General features: G+C 40.7%; 1 protein-coding gene across 1 annotated transcript in view; it reads left to right on the top strand.

Moving 5' to 3' along the window:
* Nucleotides 1-19,070, top strand: part of CPB1 (carboxypeptidase B1) — a 163,673-nt gene that overhangs the window by 18,208 nt on the left and 126,395 nt on the right. The window lies entirely within an intron of this gene.

Here is a 19,070-nt window from a genome sequence, read left to right as displayed (position 1 = left end):
AATAAGATATTTCTCATAAAATTTAAAATTTCAAGCTTATTTTTAAGAAATTGGCCTGTATCTCTCCTGATCACAATTGCCATAATTGGTTGTAGCTGACAAGTGACTCTTCCCCAGCCCCACTTCCTCTGAGGAAGGGAAAGGGTCCTGCATTTACCACCATGCCTGAGTCACCCACCTGTTACACCCAGCCCCTCTGATTGTGTGAATATGTGAACCCTGGAGCATATCATTTCTAGGGACCATTCCAGCAATAAAGTGTTACAAATCTCTGACATGTTGTTTCAATCAAAGCAAAATACTATCCTATATAATAAAGAGGTAACATGCAAATTGACCATCACACCCTCGCACACGATGGCCACCCCCATGTGGGCACAAGATGGCCGCCACCATGTGGTCAAAAGATGGCCGCCACAAGATGGCCGGCAGGGGAGGGCAGTTAGGGGCGACCAGGCCAAAGGGAGGGCAGTTGGGGGCGGGGGGGCCAGGCCTGCAGGGGAGAGCAGTTTGAGGCGACTGGGCTGGAAGGAGAGGGCAGGTGGGGCAACTGGGCCAGCAGGGGAAGGCAGTTGTGGGGGACCAGTCCTGCAGGGGAGGAAGGGCAGTTGGGGGGGAACAGGCCTGCATGAGAGGGTAGTTGGGGGAGACCGGGCCAGCAGGGGAGGGCAGTTGGGGGCAATCGGGCCAGCAGGAAAGCAGTTCAGCATTGATCAGGCTGTCAGGGGAGTGGTTAGGACAGGGTGGGCAAACTTTTTGACTCGAGGGCCACAATGGGTTCTTAAACTGGACCAGAGGGCCGGAACAAAAGCATGAATGGAGTGTTTGTGTGAACTAATATAAATTCAAAGTAAACATCATTACATAAAAGGGTACGGTCTTTTTTTTTCAATAGTTTTATTCATTTCAAATGGGCCGGATCCGGCCCACGGACTGTAGTTTGCCCATGGCTGGATTAGGGTGTGATCAGGCTGTCAGGCAGAAGCAGTTAGGGGCAATCAGGCAGGCAGGCAGGTGAGCGGTTGGAAGCCAGCTGTCTCAGATTGTGAGAGTGATGTCCGACTGCCAGTTTAGGCCCGATCTCTATCAAGCCTAAACCGGCAGTTGGATATTCCCCCGAGGGGCCCCAGATTGGAGAGGGTGCAGGCTGGGCTGAGGTACACTCCCCCCAGTGCATGAATTTTGTGCACTGGGCCTCTAGTAGAGAATAATAGTTCAACTACATTATAGGTTAAAATAGACTTTGCTGAGATAACCTGTCAACCCAAACAGCATTTGCAGTATAGCAGTTGTGTATATGTACAGGGACAATGGGCATACATATATATTCCTATATTTTCTGAAGAAAACCAATAAATTTGACCCACATATTTCCTTCTAGAGCATAAATTTATGTTACTTCCTGATCCACACTAAGCTAAAGCTGTTCCCCCAAATAATTTGAAAGTCCATAGTTGCAGAATGACTTTTTATGTAAAGAGAACATTATAATTTGTTGGTATAGCACAAAGAAACTGTGTAATTTATCTGGAAACTAGCTTTAAGCCAATCATTGACATGTATACTATGCCTAGTGAAATCGACTGATTTATAAACATAAATTCTCTGAATTGGAACCTCTTCATCTCACGATATTCAAAATTATTAGCAGATTAAGTTACTAGAGGCCCGGTGTACAAAAATTTGTGCACTCGGGAGAGTCCCTCAGCCCTGCCTGTGCCCACTCACAGTCTGGGACCCCTCGGGGAATGTCCACCTGCTGGCTTAGGCCCACTCCCCGGGGGATCGGGCCTAAGCTGGCAGTCAGACATCCCTCTGGCAGCCCGGTAGCCCTTGGGGGATGTCCACTTGCCAGCGGGGAGCAGGCCTAAGCTGCAGTCAGACATCCTTAGCCAGGGGTCCTCAAACTTTTTAAACAGGGGGCCAGTTCACTGTCCCTCAGACCATTGGAAAGCCGGACTATAGTTTAAAAAAAAACTATGAACAAATTCCTATGCACACTGCACATATCTTAGTTTGAAGTAAAAAAACAAAACGGTAACAAATACAATATTTGTATTTGCATGTGGCCCGCAGGCCGTAGTTTGAGGACCTCTGTCCTTAGCGCTGCTGAGGAGGCGGGAGAGGCTCCTGCCACCACCACTGTGCTGGCAGCCATCAGCCTGGCTTGTGGCTAAGCAGAGCTCCCCCTGTGGGAGCGCACTGACCCCTCCTGCATTGAGTGTCTGTCCCCTGGTGGTCAGTGTGTGTCATAGTGACCAGTCATTCCCAGTCGTTCTGCTGTTAGGGTCAATTTGCATATTACCCTTTCATTATAAAGGATAGAGGCCTGGTGCACAGGTTGGGGCCAGCTGGTTTGCCCTGAAGGGTGTCCTGGATCAGGGTGGGGGTCCCGCTGGGGTCCTTGGCCAGCCTGGGTAAGGGGCTGCTGACTGTTTTCAGGCTGGCCACAGCCCCTTCAGGGTGGGGGGATCCCACTGGGTTGCCTGGCCTGCCTGGGTGAGGGGCTGATGGCTGTTTGCAGGCTGGCCAAGCCCCCCAGCGGGGACCCTCACCCCCTGGGTGAGGGGCTGAGGGCCGTTTTCAGACTGGCCATGCCCCCTGGCAACCCAAGCTCCCAGCCTCTCCTTTTTTTTCTGGGATTTATTTATCTTCTATAATTGAAACTTTGTAGCCTTGAGCAGAGCCTAGGGCTGGCCAGAGCAGGCAGGAAGCTTGCCTTCCTCCATCATCAGGGGCAACCCAAGCCTCCTGCTTGCTCCAGCTCTCTGGCCGCTACCATCTTAGTTGGGTTAATTTGCATACTCCCTCCTGATTGGCTTGTGGGTGTGGCTTGAGCATAGTGGAGGGACAGTTAATTTGCAAGTTTCTCTTTTATTATATTGGATTCTCACAAAGTTCTAATGAACTTCACAAATCTGTTTGCTCTATTCTGAGCACAAAATATTTAGCCTAATTTTTGTTTTTCTATTATTTTATATATTAATAAAGTGATACCAAAAATGTTATTATCTTAAACAATACAGTATTATATAGTTATTACAAAGTGAATCTCATGAAATAATATTAAAGAACAACTATTACCACATCTTAACTCAGATAATTCAAGGAAGAGAGTTATTGGAATACTAGGGGAGCTGTTGGCAAAGAAATTTTTTCCCTGAATCCTGAATTTTGAAGGAAATTTTTGTCATTTAATTATTGAGGTATCAAAGGCCTATAGTATGATATATTTTCCTCCCCCAACTTTATCTTCAAATTATCTGTGCTTTAGATGTTCATACTTTCACTTCTTAAAAGTGCATCCTTTATGGATCCTTTTTACATTGCTTTAATAACACATTAGAACACCATACTAAAGGGCTCTTATCATTCCACTTTGTTTTTTGGCCATGCATAATAATGTGACAATAACACATATATGAAGTAAAATTATGGGGTAATTAGTATTTGTCTGGGGACATATGAATATATATTAAGAATATGTATAATGACAATAATAATAAATAAAAATAATATTAGGTATTAGATTTATTGAGTGTTTAATATACGGCAATCTTCCCCCCCCCTTGTTTTATTTAACCCTCATGTTAACAGTATACAGTAAGTTTTCAGTCCACTTTAAGGATGAGGAGACTAATGCTCAAAGATGGTGAATAAATTAGCCAGTTACAAGATTACTCAGAGGTGGAACCATAACCTAAACTGACCTTTGTGATTTCAAAGCTTATGGACATTTTCTGTAATGCCTGCCTGCCAATGGACTTTTCTAACATTGATTAATGTTTCCTTTAAGATTATAAGTGCTCAATATATACTTCCTGACATATAGATTAGCTTTCCACTTCAGCCATGTATTAAACTTATTTTTTATTATATCTAGTCTATATTAAATGGGTATAATATACTGTCTTTTAAGAAAATTACTTTAAACATATAATCTTGCAACATTCTTCCAAGGGCAAGGTAGAAGCAATAGAGTTTCATTCTTATTTGTCAGATCAGAGTTCAGGGAAGGTTTAACAATTTCCCTAAGATCTCAGTTTCTAGAGAGACAAAAAAAACCCACCCCAAGTTCTAGGCTAGTGTTTTTTCTAAGTTATTTTTCCCCCTGATATATCTGTGATCAACTGACTTCTACTCTTGACTTATTAAATTATGTTGCTTTCTTACTCATTGTTTCTGGTTTTATATATTAAGATTTGACATTAGGTCTTGGCCAGTGTGGCTCAGTTGTTTGAGCATCATCCTGTATACTGAAAGGTCACTGGTTTGATTCCTGATTGGGGGTTTGGGGTTTGATCCCCAGTAGAGATATGTGTGGGAGGCAACCCACAGATGTTTTTCTCTCTCTCCCCTTCCCTATCTCTCTCTCAAAAAAAAAATAAATAAATAAATCTAAAGAAAAAGAAAAGTTTTGACATTCTTTCACCCACTTTAAAGATTCACCATATATTTCAATCTTAATTCTGAGTGCTTCCATCTGATGGCTTATTTTTCTACTTTATTGACTTTTTTCTTTATTTCTGTTTTATCCCAATTATCCAGGAAAGGCTACCTGTATCTTTTGAAAGTTCTGATGTCCTCAATGAAAAGACCTTCTAAATGACCTTGTTTGTCTTCAGTGGAGTTGCATATCGTGACTTCAATGCCTCACTAAAATGTTACTCACTTGGCATCAGTATACAGAAAAGGCTGTACTCTGTGATAATAAGTACAGTGGTATTTTCCTAGTAAGAGAAGGGAGTTATTAATGGAAAAAGAGGAAAGGATAATTTCCTCAGATTTAGCTGGTATTTCAAACACAATAGTGTTTTCTTCTAGAACCACTCTATAAGAAAGTTGTAGGGAAAATACTACAGGAACCAATGAACAACTCAAATGTTGGCCACAGAATCTATTAATTGATCCTCTAGAGGCCCTTTTCCACAAATTCTCTCCTTTGGCTACAAAAACAACTATTCAATGTCTTTATGGATCAGTAAAGCACCTGGATAGAGGAGGTAAGGCACAGACTCAAACCAAGTAACTGAAACTCTGGCTGCCAAACTTGCAGAAATTATCATTTGTAACTACTCATGTTTATCCTCTTTGTGTCTGACTTTTCTCTACTTAGCTTAATTCTAACGAGAGCCTTGATGACAGGCTACATTTAATGTGTTGTCCCACAGAGAAAAAGGGCCTAAGATGAATGAATGCAAAGTTGAATTTACATTCAAATATTGCAGTCAGTTTAGAACCTAATTACAGACTGACTCCCTCTGGCCCTCAGTCAGATTCCCAGTTGGCAGTATCCTTGGCATTGATGCCACCAGAGGGCAGGGTTTGACTTTAGACTGGGTGTCTTCCTCCCTCCAGAGGCAGCCTTGAGGCCACTATAAGCATCAAATTTCTTGAAGACCTTACCTTATAAGCTCCAGTGCTCCCTTCCAGTGTACTTGTGCAGAATGCCGGAGCTCTGGGAAATGGCCAAAGAGGGTAATTTCTAGAATGATCTGACACAACAGATCAATTTCAGAATTCCTTCTAAGTATTCAACATGACCTTGGGTATTTGGAGGTTACCTAACAGGATTTTATCCTTTGAAGGATCTATAGTTTCCCTGGGAAGATATGAATATGATACATGAAACAAACATCACCAATAAAATATAGAGTTAACTTATTCCATAAAAGATAAGAATTACAGATTATCAAAATTTAAAAAAAAAAAGTAGGAACTAGACCTAGGTTTCTCATCAGTAGCACTGCTGCCATCTTAGGCCAGATAATTCCTAGTTGCAGGGTCCTGTCCTGTGCTTTCTAGGTTGATTTGCAGTATCCCTGCTGTCTGCCCACTAGATGCCAGCAACAGTTTCCTACCTCTGCCTATTGTGAGAACCATAAATGTTTCCAAACATTGCCAAATACCCCTGAAGAACAAATTTACCTCCAATTGAGAAGCATTGAACTACAACTGAGCCCTAGCTGGTTTAGCTCAATGGATAGAGCATCAGTCTGAGGACTGAAGGGTCCTGGGTTCAATTCCAGTCAAGGGCACATGCCCAGGTTGTGGGCTCGATTCCCAGTAGGGGGTGTGCAGGAGGCAGCTAATCAATGATTCTCTCTTATCATTGATGTTTCTATCATTCTCTCCCTCTCTCTTCCTCTCTGAAATCAATAAAAATAATAATAAATAAATAAATAAATTACTGAGCCTGGAAACTTTAGAATGTGAGAAACGTAAGGACCTGCTCTCTAAACCTTTTTCCTCATCTGAAGAATGGAAATAATGAGGCCTTCCCTCACAGGCCTCATGTTAGTTTGCTTGGACTGCCATAACAAAATATCAGAGACTGGAACTGGGTGGCTTAAACAACAGACATTAATTTTTTCACAGTTCTGCAGGGTAGAAGTTCAGGTGCTGGCAGGGTTGGTTTCTGTGAAACCTCTTTCCCTCACTTTGCAGATGGTCCCCTTCTCCCTGTGCTCCTTTGGCTTTTCTTCATACTGCAAGCACATTCATGGGGCTTTCCACCCATCATATTGGATTAGGATTCCAATCGTATGACCTCATTTAACCTTAATTACCTTTTTAAAGACCCTATTGACAAATATAGTCACCTTTGGGATTAAGGGTTCAACCTATGGGTTGTGGGGAGACACAGTCTGTCCATATTTCTTGAGCTCTTATAGAAATAAAAGCAATTATCACAATACTTGGCACATAGTGAGCATTCAATCAATCATAAATCATAAACGTTACTAATGTTATTATAGAGCCACTATTTTAAGTCCTCTTTGTGCATCAGATACCATAAAAAGAGGAGTATAAAACAATTGCACATTAAATAAGCTTATTTGAACACTTGTCACTTTGTGCTGAAGTTAAGTGGCTGAAAATTTTAAGTTGGCATTTCCCACATTGACATCGATAATCATTTCAAGGTGCCTTTTCCTTTAAGACAAAGGGTAGTAGCTCCTGAAACACCATTCCCCTCAAACCCCCATGAGTTGTTAATGATCCAGAAATAAACTTCTAAGTGCTTTGGGGATTTCTGTGTGTAAAGAAATTCAATGAAAATATTTCTCCAAGAGGAAGCTTGATACTAACAATTCACTTTCACCCTCTTAATTTTACTTATAAGCTTCACCTAAGAATAAAATTAATTGACAAAAAATAAATTAAGTTTCTAACAGTCATGGTTTCCAGCTGGAACTGAGTAACTGGAGATTTTGAAATTGCAAAGGAACATGAGCCTTCATCAGCCAAAACTATTTGTTCATAAAAACTAGAGGATGCTAGATATTTCTATCACACCAGCTTGTTATTTGAAACTTCTGCTAGAGCACATGAACTTGTGCTGTCCTATTTCCTACTGATCCACAGTAGGAATCCATCCCTTCTAACCATGTTGCTGAGGCATGTGGCTGAGGACAAGGACAGTCAGCTCAGCTAGCTAGCTAGAACAATATAAGGAGAGTTTCATATCTCATGGGGAGATGAAGCACTACCAGGTTTGTTACAGCAAGTTCAGGAAGAGTGGATTTGACATCCACAGTTGCTGATAGAACAGTGTTTTTTGTGGGTAATACAAGTAGGAATTGCTTGCTGAAAGTGAAGGTGTGAAGAGGAGAAATTGTTATAGCAAAGTTAAAAACAAGAGGAGATGGTGGTCTTGATGTGGCACAGAATGTTCAGAAATATTCTCCTTGCCGTTACAGAGTTGCTACTGTATGAGTAATGTGCTATTTCACTCAGTAGCCCTTGCAAAAGGCTCTATTTCCACTTTCCAAATAAAGGGGTACATTTTATTTTTACATTTAGAGCAGAAACAACAGTCAAGGACAGAAGTGGTACATTATCTCATATAGCTCTCTTGGAAACAGTACATTTTTCCCTCCTGCTCAAACTGCACATAAATACTGGGAATATATTTTAATTTCAAATTTGATGTGTGACATCTGGTAACTCATTTATTGCTAATGAAATTTTCACAAGAAACAGCAGTCACCAGTATTTCATCGTATTTTTTCAGTTGGCCAAGTGTTGTTTACCTTTTACTATACCTGGCATCCATGCCTCTTATCACAGGCTGTTTAATTAGAAAACACAAGAAAATGGAGTGCTAATAAGTAGGAAATAGAATGGTCTAGAGCAGGGGTGGGCAAACTTTTTGACTCGAGGGCCACAATGGGTTCTTAAACTGGACCGGAGGGCCGGAAGAAAAGCATGGATGGAGTGTTTGTGTGAACTAATATAAATTCAAAGTAAACATCATTACATAAAAGGGTGCGGTCTTTTTTTTTTAGTTTTATTCATTTCAAACGGGCCGGATCCGGCCCGCGGGCTGTAGTTTGCCCACGGCTGGTCTAGAGTCTTTGTTATAATCAGTGGTGTAATATCATTTACATAATTTAATGTTTTAAAATTATATAGGCATTCAAGAGAATGGTTAGAGCTGGCAAAATGGTCCTGTCCAAGTTGCTTATGAGCAGTGCCTGTCAGCCCCCCTCTCTGAGCCTTCCATCTCTCTCTGGTACTTTTTAGCTGTTCCACTTCTAGCACCACAGATTGCTGTACCCCACCCACAGGGTCTCTGATTTAGTGGGTCTGGGATGGGGCCTGAGACTTGTGTTCCTAAGGAATTCCCAGGTGATGGTAATGCTCCTGTTGCTAGAAGGGCTGGGTATGTGACTCAAGCACCTAATGTTGCATGTCCAATGAGGTGGCCCCAAGTGGTGGGTGGGCACTTGAAGTGTGGCTAGTTTCAACTGAGATATGCTGGAAACAGGTTATACTCTGCGTTTTGAAGATTTGGTATTAAAAAAAAGAATGGAAAATATCAATAATTTTATATTGACTACATATTGAAATATAAGGTTAAATAAAATATATTATTCAAATTAATTTCACCTGTTTCTTTTTAACTTTTAATGTAGCTACAAGGGAAATTTAAATTACATGTGCCTCACACTAGATTTTTTCTAAAAAGCACTTACCTAAAGCATCGGGAAACATAGAGTGGTGGGGAGTAGTGATCTATAGAGGATTAAAATTCCAAAGCTCTAAATGCATTTGGGCCAAAGAAAATATATCTGGCCCAACCACTGTGACTCAGTGGTTGAGTGTCAACCTATGAACCAGGAGGTCACAGTTTGATTCCTGGTCAGGTCACATGCCTGGGTGTGCTGATCAGTGATTCTCTCATCATGGATGTTTCTACCTCTCTCTCCCTATCTCTTTCTCTCTGTAACCAATAAAAATATATAAATTTTTGTTTTAAAGAAAATATGTCTGTTGGCCAGATTTAGCCTGAGGGCCCCACTTTGTACACAAACAATTGCTGTCATAAATATTAAATGTAGAAGCTATACAATATCTACAGTTTTACCTTTCTTTTGACAGTAATCAAGTGCCTCATTATTCTGAAATAAAAGCAGTAGATTATAAAAATGAAAATATGTCTACTGTTCATAAATACAGAGAACAGATTGGTGGTCACTGGAGGGGAGGCAGGGGGCAGGGGTAACAGGAAAAATGGATGAGTCAAAAGATACAAAAGGAATAAAAAGGTACAAAGGAGAATCAAAAGATACAAGCTTCCAGTTATAAAATAAATAAGTGCTGGGTGATGTACAGCATGGTGACTATAGTTAATAATACTGTATTATATATTTGAGTATTGCTAAGAAAGTAGATCTTAAAAGTTTTCAACATAAGAAAAAATCTGTGTATGTAATGGATGTTAACTAGACTTATTGTGGTCACTTCACAATATATATGAATATCAAATTATTATGTTGTGCACCTGAAACTAATGTAATACTTATATGTCAGTTGTATCAACCCAATTTTTTATCTGAATTTTTGAGTGAAAAAATTTTATTAGTCATTTAAAGTTCTGAATTTTCTCTCATTAGATTCATTTTACTTACTCTTGCATTGTAGAAAGAATGTATTTTCAGTACTTTTATGTTTTTCAAAGACCTCACTTTTTTACCTTTAACATTCTATGAAATAGAGGTGAGAACAAGTGTTGTTATTCTCATTCTAAACATCTTTCTTAATATTTAAAGGATATCAAAATAAGAGATCAAGTTACCTGCACATGATGTGCACTGGTTAGAATGAGCAGACATTTCAACAGGACACTAGTCCAGTGCATTCTCTATCTGGCTGTTCTGCTGTTTCTCAGTGTTTACAGCACTTTAGTATAAAAAATAAAAAAGCAAAGAATGTAATATGTACAAAACTATATGAAAAAAAATGTAATTATAAATAAATCAAATAAAATTACCCTTACAGAATTTGTTTTCTTAGAACAAAAGTCCATTTAGCTCTTCAGAACATTAACTTAATAAATACTTCAAACTAGTATTCTAAATAAGATTATTATAACATCCTATCTAATAAAAGAGAAACATGGTAATTAGCGTACGACCGCTACCCTTCCCATTGGCTAATCAGTGAGATATGCAAATTAACTGCCAGCCAAGATGGCGGCCGGCAGCCAGGCAGCTGGAAGCGAACATGAGACTTGCTTGCTTCAGTGACGGAGGACTCCAACTTTCCCCACCAGCCTTGCCGGCCTCTGAGCTTGCAGTTTGAAACATTGTAACAAATATAGAAGCTAAACAAAACCCCAGAAACCTGCTTTCAGCCAGCCGGGATCTCAGAGCTGGAGTTGATACTGTGTTTCGATTATAGGACCCGAACAAACCAGATACCTGCTTTCAGCAGTGAGTCCTAAGAGCTGGAGCCAGAGCTAAAGCTGGCCCAGAATAAAAAAAGAAAAAGAAAAAAAGGAGTGGTTGGGACCTTCAGTCACCCGCCAGCCTGAAAACAGCCCTCAGCCCCCCACCCAGACTGGCCAGGCACCCCAGTGGGGACCCCCACCCTGAAGGGGGTGTGACCAGCTGCAAACAGCCATCATCCCCTCACACAGGCTGGCCAGGCACCCCAGTGGGGACCCCCACCCTGATCCAGGACACCCTTCAGGGCAAACCAGCCAGCACCCACCCGTGCACCAGGCCTCTATCCTATATAGTAAAAGGGTAATATGCCTCCCAGCACCAGGATCAGCGGAGCCACGAGGCCTGCCGGCACCAGGATCAATGTGACAGGGGGCAGCGCCCAACCCCCCTGATGGGCCCTGCTCTGTGCATGACAGGGGGCAGCGCCCCAACCCCCTGATTGGCCCTGCTCTGTGCGTGACGGTGGGTGGCGCCGCAATCTCCCCATCAACCCTGCCTTGAGTGTGACAGGGGGCGGTGCCCCAACCCCCCAATAGGCCCTACCCTGAGCGTGACTGAGGGTGGCATCACAACCTCCCAATCCGCCCTGCTCTGTGCATGACAGGGGGCAGTGCCCCAACTCCCCAATCGACCCTGCTCTGAGCCCGACCAGGGGCTGCACCTAGGGATTGGGCCTGCCCTCTGCCAACAGGAGCAGGCCTAAGCCAGCAGGTCATTATCTCCCGAGGGGTCCCAGACTGCGAGAGGGCACAGGCCGGGCTGAGGGACTCCCCCTTCCCCCTGAGTGCACAAATTTTTGTGCACTGGGCCAGTAGTTCTTTTATAATTCTCTACCTTCATGTCTATGTTTTATCTGGGCAACTGAACCACCTTAACTGATTGCTGAATTTTAAAAAGTTTATTTTCCCTACAAAGAATCTGAGAATAGGTTCATGTTGTAGGAGTTATTTTAACAATAACATATTGTGCCACCTTTTTCATACAATGGTGTCATCTTAGTGTCTAAATAGAAGCCCATTGCACAAAGATTCACACAATAGGCCTTCCTTCCCCTGTCTGCCAGCACCGGTTTTTCTCCAGCACCCGGGACCTAGGCCTTTGGTCCAGCCGCAGTGGAGAAGCCAGGCCTCGAGGCTAGGCTTTTCCCTTCCGGCTGCAACGAGGCTTAGCTTCTCCCCTCCGGCCAGAGAAGGCAAGCCTCTGCAGTATTCAGTCTTCAGTCTTCACTCCACACCTGTGTATGCAAATTAACCGCCATCTTTGTTGGGTTAATTTGCATAGTCGCCCTGATTGGCTGGTGGGCATACCAGAGTAACACCAATTTGCATGTTTCTCTTTTATTAGTGTAGATTGCAGTGTATGCTTTTCATTTTGATGTACAGTCATGAACCAATCTGCCTTTACTCTGTCACTTAGTGTTACCAATCAATAACAAAGGGGATACCTAAGAGACTCACAGTCTTTTCCCATAAATGGAGTGAAACCAGCTAATCTAGATAGAGTCCAAACCTATAACCTTGACCTCATCAACTAAGGGTCACAGTAACTATCCAAATGCTGTGCCAGGAAAACATTCATTTGAGTAAACAGTTAAATTTTTAAATGGGGGTGGGGGAGAACACCATCACTATAATATAATTAACTTATGTGGAGTTCATTAAAAAGTAAAATTATTTTCATTTCATTTTTAATAAAAATATTTCTTATATTTAATTATCAAATCATTGTGGCATTAATATTTATATAGATAATAGACAGATAATTGGCTGATTTAATGACTTATCAGGTCATTTCTACTTGTCACACCACTATTGCCCTTGTCTTCAAAAGATGTATTCCTATTCAAAAGAAAGATTATGAAATCTCAGTGCTGAGAGATTTCTTTAAGCGTGTACGAGCTCCTTGAGGACGCACAAGTCTCGAGAAGCTTAGGGACTGGTCAAGTTCACCTAGCTAAGGAGTGGGAAAGCCAAAATCAGAATTGGTCTCCTTACATACTATGCAGGACTACTTAGTGTACTATCATTCAAGACCTACTGCAATCAGAACATTGGGCAGTTTGGAGAAACACATAAAATATATTGAATACTTAATTCTTCTAGCTTCATTTAAAATTTATTATGTGATTTATGTAATATTAAAAACTTTAATCTGAAATAAATTGCCATGTGGTCTATAATCTCTAACATAAAACTCAAAATGCATATAAATGTTATAATATAAATTAGTAAGTGCTTCCTTTTCTGCCCAATAGCTTTCCTCATACCCCTTAAAATTGAAATTGAAATGAGATGAGTAGTTTCTGCTGCTGATTTGGTTTCAAAGAAGCAAACTAGAATGGCTTTGAAGGTGGATAGAGCAGCTGCTATTGACTGAGAGAGTCCATAGGTGCCACCATTTTCATTTGTTGAAAAAGAAAGGCCTCCACAGATAAAACAAATAGAATTTGTCCATGAAGAAACCACAAATAATAAAGCAATTGGATAGGGCCTCCTAACATACAAATGTTCAAAATGTTTAAGGAAATCAGGATAGAAATAGACCTCATAAAATAAGAACAGAAGGTTTAAAAATAAGACCAAGTATATTTGGGAGGTAGGAAGTAAAAACCCTAAAAATTTTAGTGTTAACTTTTATGATTTAATCAATTCACAAATAGATAGTGGCTAGCAATTGTTGCCCGTAGAATGCCTCATTCATTACTTGGGGCAGGCAGGGCGGGGGTGGGGGGGGAGGTGGCGGCGTGGGGGTGGGTGGTGGGGAAGACGACTGGGAACACAGGAGCAGAAGCAGCTGCTTTCTAAAGTCTGAATTACAAAACAAGAGCAATAAAGAGAATGAATTGCATGGGATGGTTTATTGAGCTTTCTAGCACTATAAGCAAATGACTTCCAAACACTCCCCTATTCTTTTTGAATTTAAGAAAGATACTTTGATAGAAGATTATTCCAAAATATAATTACGTCGTCTTTTAGTTTTCTCCTTATTATCATAGAAAACTATGGGTATTTTTTTTCTTTAGATTGCAACCTCATTTTAAAAAAAAGGAGCTTGTAATGAACAATTTAATTAGATTGGTTTTGGCTTGCCTAAAAGCTGAAGAAGGTATTGATATTCTAATCAAAAGTCTTGAGGAAATATTCTTAGAATTTTTTTTATGTCTCCTTCCTTATGCTTGTTTTTAAAAGCCAGAGAAGCTGTCAAGAAATTCCAGGTAACTCCTCCAAAAGCAAGCAGTGGGTGATGTGGCCATGATGAGCCAACCTTGTGTTTGCAGCAGACTGAAAGTTCCCACCTGACTCATTGCAAATTTATTCAGCTGCTTATGATTATTTTTTACTCATACTTTGAAAGAACAACAGCTTTGTATTTTTAGCCTTTTAATGGCAAGAGAAAGAGTTTATAAATAACAAACCCCCTTTTTAAAAATCACTCATGCTTTCTTGACCCATAGCTGAATCAGCATTTGTCTTACATTCAAAAAATAACAGCAACAATTCCAATAAAACACATTTATTAAACACTATTTAAAAGATATGCCCAGTGCTTTCACATTACCTCATTTAATCCCTGCAACCATCATGTGCATTGGGATCACTGTTCCTATTTCTCATAGATGAGGAAAATGAGACTCATGTTCAGAGATATATGGGGTGACATTTGTAAGTGACAAAGGAAGATTCCATTACAAGTACTTTGCCTCCAAATCCTATCTTCTTTCCTTCAAGAGAAAATGGGGAAAAGCTATGGTGAGACCCAAAAGAGGAAGAAGTGGACCCTCCTGTGTTTTTATTAGTACCCTACTTGCCTATCCCAGACTGGGAGAAGAAACAGGATGAACAAAATGTAGCTGTTTTCTAGCACTCACAAATTTGTTTCCTAGTAGAACACATCTCTCTCCCTCAGCTCACCAACACAGCATCCTTTCACCTTCAAAGAGAAAAGAAGCCACTTTTCCCCACCATTAGCATAAACGTAAGATGGCTTCCAATCATGACTTCCATTTTAGCCTCTTTCCTGAGAGCCCTCAGCTAGGGAAGCCAATCAGTGGGAGAAATGGGTGGAGGGGGCCAACAGTTAAAAGAAGGAAGAAAAAAAGAAATGGGCAATCACTACAAATGATTATGCTAAAAATGCAACCACTGCAACAACCACAAAAACAAACAAAAAAACAAAAAACTGTGCAGACCAGAGAATGATTTTTCTTGTTTCTTAGATGAGTAGGGCCTATGTCACCTTCCCATCCAGTGCACATCACACCCCAAACCCTTGCCCAGAGGATTGTGCAATAACTTTAAATTGCAAGAGCTATTTCCCATAGATGCTGCTGCAGGCATTTTTAAGAAGGGAAAAGTTAAAATGATGGCACACTCTCTACTCCACCTTGGCTGGCCAGCTGGTTGCCTTTAAGTTCTAACCACTCTGTTTGCCATACATCCTCTGAAGTCCAAGGACCATCTTCTGTGGGAAGCATCCCTCATCACTCCCCTGCCCCCCACCACCAGGTTGGGTCAATAGTAAATACAGAGCATTCCATAAGCCTCTTATATGGTTAAATATCCAACACATTGGATAATTCTGTGTTTAAGGCTCCTATGCATCCAGCTAGACTCAAATGATGGAGAATGTGACTTTATTCACCCAGCACATAATAGGTTTTCAGTGAATATAAGATGATGAATGAATAACTGCCCACTGAAAGCACTATTTGCATTTTCTGCTTCTCTGCCTTTCTTCCTGCTATTTCCCTCTGCTGTTTCCATCACTCAAAATTCATCTCCTCTTTCCTCCACCCCTAAGTATAAGGCAACTTGTTTCCTTACTAAATAGGAAGCCTGGTCATTACTTATATAAACATTTATGTAAACTTCAGTGGGCAGTTATAAATTCATCATCTTATATTCACTGAACACCTATTATGTGCTGGGTGAATAAAGTCACATTTATGTAAACTTCTCTTCTAATTAATATGTTCAATGCTATGTCCAGAGTTTCTCAAGTAAAAACTCATTAAAATTACAAATCCTCATCAAAATCTCCAGGGATGCTCCCCTCACTGTTCAGAACAGCCATTCACATATTAAATATCAGTCCATCTGAACTGATGAGAACTGAAGGAGAAGCTGACCTCAGACTGGGGTCCAAAGCTATGTTTATAAATTATTCCACTCAAACACAAACTTTTTCCCAGGGAAATTCTTTTATAAGTGACTAGAGGCCTGGTGCATGAAATCCGTGCACTTGGAGGAGGGAGGTACCTCAGCCTGGCCTGTGCCCTCTTCCAGTCCGGGAGCCCACAGGGAGTGGACCTAAGCTGTCAGTTGGACATCCTTAGCGCTGCCACAGAGGCAGGAGAGGCTCCCACCACCAGCACTGCACTTGCCAGCCATGAGCTCAGCTTCTGGCTGAGCACACTGACCACCAGGGAGCAGCTCCTGCATTGAGTGTCTGCCCCCTGGTGGTCAGTGTGCATCATAGCAACTGGTTGTTTCATTGTTTGGTCGATTTGCATATTAGCCTTTTATTATATAGGATGGTTACAGTTCCAGCCTAGTCAATAAAATTCCACTCACTCTAGACACAGAATTAATGAACTCAGCCTGAGTTGTGTGCCCTCAAAGTAGGGCCAAGAGAGGAAAGAAGAAAGAGGAGAGCACCCAAGCTCAGGGCACCCAAGCTCAGGGCATCAAGTTTATTTCTTCCTATCTTTTATGCCCAAGCTGAAGCAAATAATTACCCCTACCCTGGTTTCAGTTATAGAGTTCACCCAAGCTGCTTTTAATCTTTGAGATTCTTTAACCTTGACATTTCCAATGTTTTCCTAGGCAAAATCCAACTAATCTCAACTAGATGTTAGGAAAGCAAATAAGTAAATTAATCCACATTAAGAATAAATGATTGCTAGCACATGAACCTTTAATGTAGCATTTAATTTTTAATAGAGAATATTTGTTTACTAAAATGAATTTATATTTCTAATTTGGTATAATTTTAATAATTATAATAAAATGAACTGAAAATCAGCAAAGTGTAAGGAAATCCTCCTGGGTGAGGAGGAAATGGGTCCTACCTCCCTGAGAGCCTGGCCCTAGTTTCTTTGAAATTATTCTTTCTTTTCATCTTTTGTTTGGTAAACTATAGCTTTCTAAAAGTTCTAAGGGCTTTTTGTTATTCTTGTTGTGTGTGTGTTTTGGTTTGGTTTGGTTTGGTTTGGGTTTGGTTTTGGATTAGGTTTCTCATCCAAGGTGAAGCCCAGGTCGTCTTTGATATCTTCTATGAGATTCTTTGGGAAGCAGAATGTAAATTGATTTCATTAGCCCCATAGAAATTAGTCTCAGTACTCTATACTATTATCTTTTAGGTTATATGCTATTCATTCACTAATTTGTGCACTCACTCTCTTCTTCATCAGACATTTAGCACATGCCTCCTGGAATGTGCCAGGGCCTAGACTGGTAGGCCCTACCCTTGACAAACCAGTGGAGAAGACATTATTAACAGATCATCATCATGGAGTGTCAAAACCTGCATCCAAAATACCATAGCCACTCAAAATGGAACAGCCAGTTGCCCAGAAAAGTTAGGAAGGCTCCACAGTGGAGGTGACCATTTGCCTGTTAGTGAATGCAAAGCCCTTATGAATGAAAAGGGAAAAGGGGGATTTAGATTGCATAAGGCTAAGTGAAAAGGAGAAGTTAATGAGGTTATGGAACCAGAAACTTGGATAGGGAAAATAACTGCCTCTATGGGAGAGACAAAGTAGCCACTTCAGAACCCCTTTCATCCCAGTGTTATCTCTTAAAATCTTCACTCATCTTTTCTACAACAACACTTTGCACCCAGATACATACTGCCTTAGTGTTCAGCTCTCCTGGATGGCACACAGAGCTATCCTGGGAAGACTAGTAATGTCTTATTCCTGTCCCTCATCTTGCCCAGCACACTTTGCGGTAAGAGAACTGTGTAGCCATGCTCACCCAGGGACCTGCTCCTGGTGTAGCAATAGGATCTTGACCCAGTACCACTGCTCTGCCTGGCCAACCTTGCCTGTGCCCAATGCTGACCTTCTCCACAGAGCATGCCTGTGCCACCTCCTGTGATGTTACCCTCACAGCATCATCAGCCTTCCTCCAAAGGGTCTTCTGATGGACTCTTATGTAGGTCTGAATAGGTTGATTTTCTAAATCACATGAATGGATAGCTTAACTGTTGATTACATAAAATATTGGAGCAAATATTTGCAGAAGTCTTTATAGAGTCCTTTTCTGAGCATCTGATTCCTCCCAGAATCCTAAAGAACTGCTACTATCTCAAGCCCCCACAAAAGGCATGTTGACAATCCTGATTTAATTTAGTCATTTGTCATCCTTGTTATACAGATGGTTAATCTTAAAGTTAATTTCAGAAATGGCTGGCAGATACAAAAGTTAGGAGATTCAGAATCTATGCAAGACTGAGTTGGAAGTTAAAGAATGTGGGTACTGCCTGTAGTGGCCTGAAAAATAATGGGAAGAATACTACTCCCTTCCTCTTCTCCCCTCTTACATCAATTTCCACAATCACCAATTCCTGTTAAGCCTAGAGACAGCTCTTCTGACCACTCAAGGGGGGATGATGATCACTTTTATACCTAAGAAAAAATTATGAGATGAAATAAATTGTTTAAAAAATAAGTACAGGTATGTCACACTTCTGAGATTAAAGACAAATTAATTGGCCTTGCTTACCTCAAGAAAAACTCAAGTCTTTCTGAATGACTAATTTAATTCAGTAGTGTTTTCTGAGATTCAGATTGTTTTTAAATAAATTTGAAAGCTAGGATTTACTTCTAGAAAAAAAAACACACACAAAGGATCTAGATCATTTTATTCATATAGAACCCTCCTTCTATTTGTCTAGAGCAGTGGTTCTCAACCTTCCTAATGCCGCGACCCTTTAATACAGTTCCTTATGTTGTGGTGACCCCAATTTCATTGTTACAAATTGAATATAATTAAAGCACAGTGATTAATCACAAAAACAATATGTAATTATATATGTGTTTTCCGATGGTCTTAGGTGACCCCTGTGAAACAGGTTGAGAACCGCTGGTCTAGAGGATACTATCACTTCCTCGAAAAGCAATATGCTCTCAAAATTAACTTGAATATGCAATCTAGACTTTATTCAGTTTTTGTCAAGAAAATATGATTTAGGGTTTTTTTCCTAAAACCAAAGTTGAGTTACTGTACTTATGATTGATAACTAAAAATACTCATTTATAACTGAAAGTTAATCCATTTTTATCTTTCCCTTTTTATTTTTTTTCCAGGAGCATTTGGCATTAGTATCTGA

The sequence above is a fragment of the Myotis nattereri genome (assembly GCF_964212035.1).
Source record: "Myotis nattereri genome assembly, chromosome: 3".
NCBI lineage: Eukaryota > Metazoa > Chordata > Mammalia > Chiroptera > Vespertilionidae > Myotis > Myotis nattereri.
The sequence above is the reverse complement of the archived record's forward strand: the minus strand, read 5'-3'. Positions and strand labels throughout refer to the sequence as shown.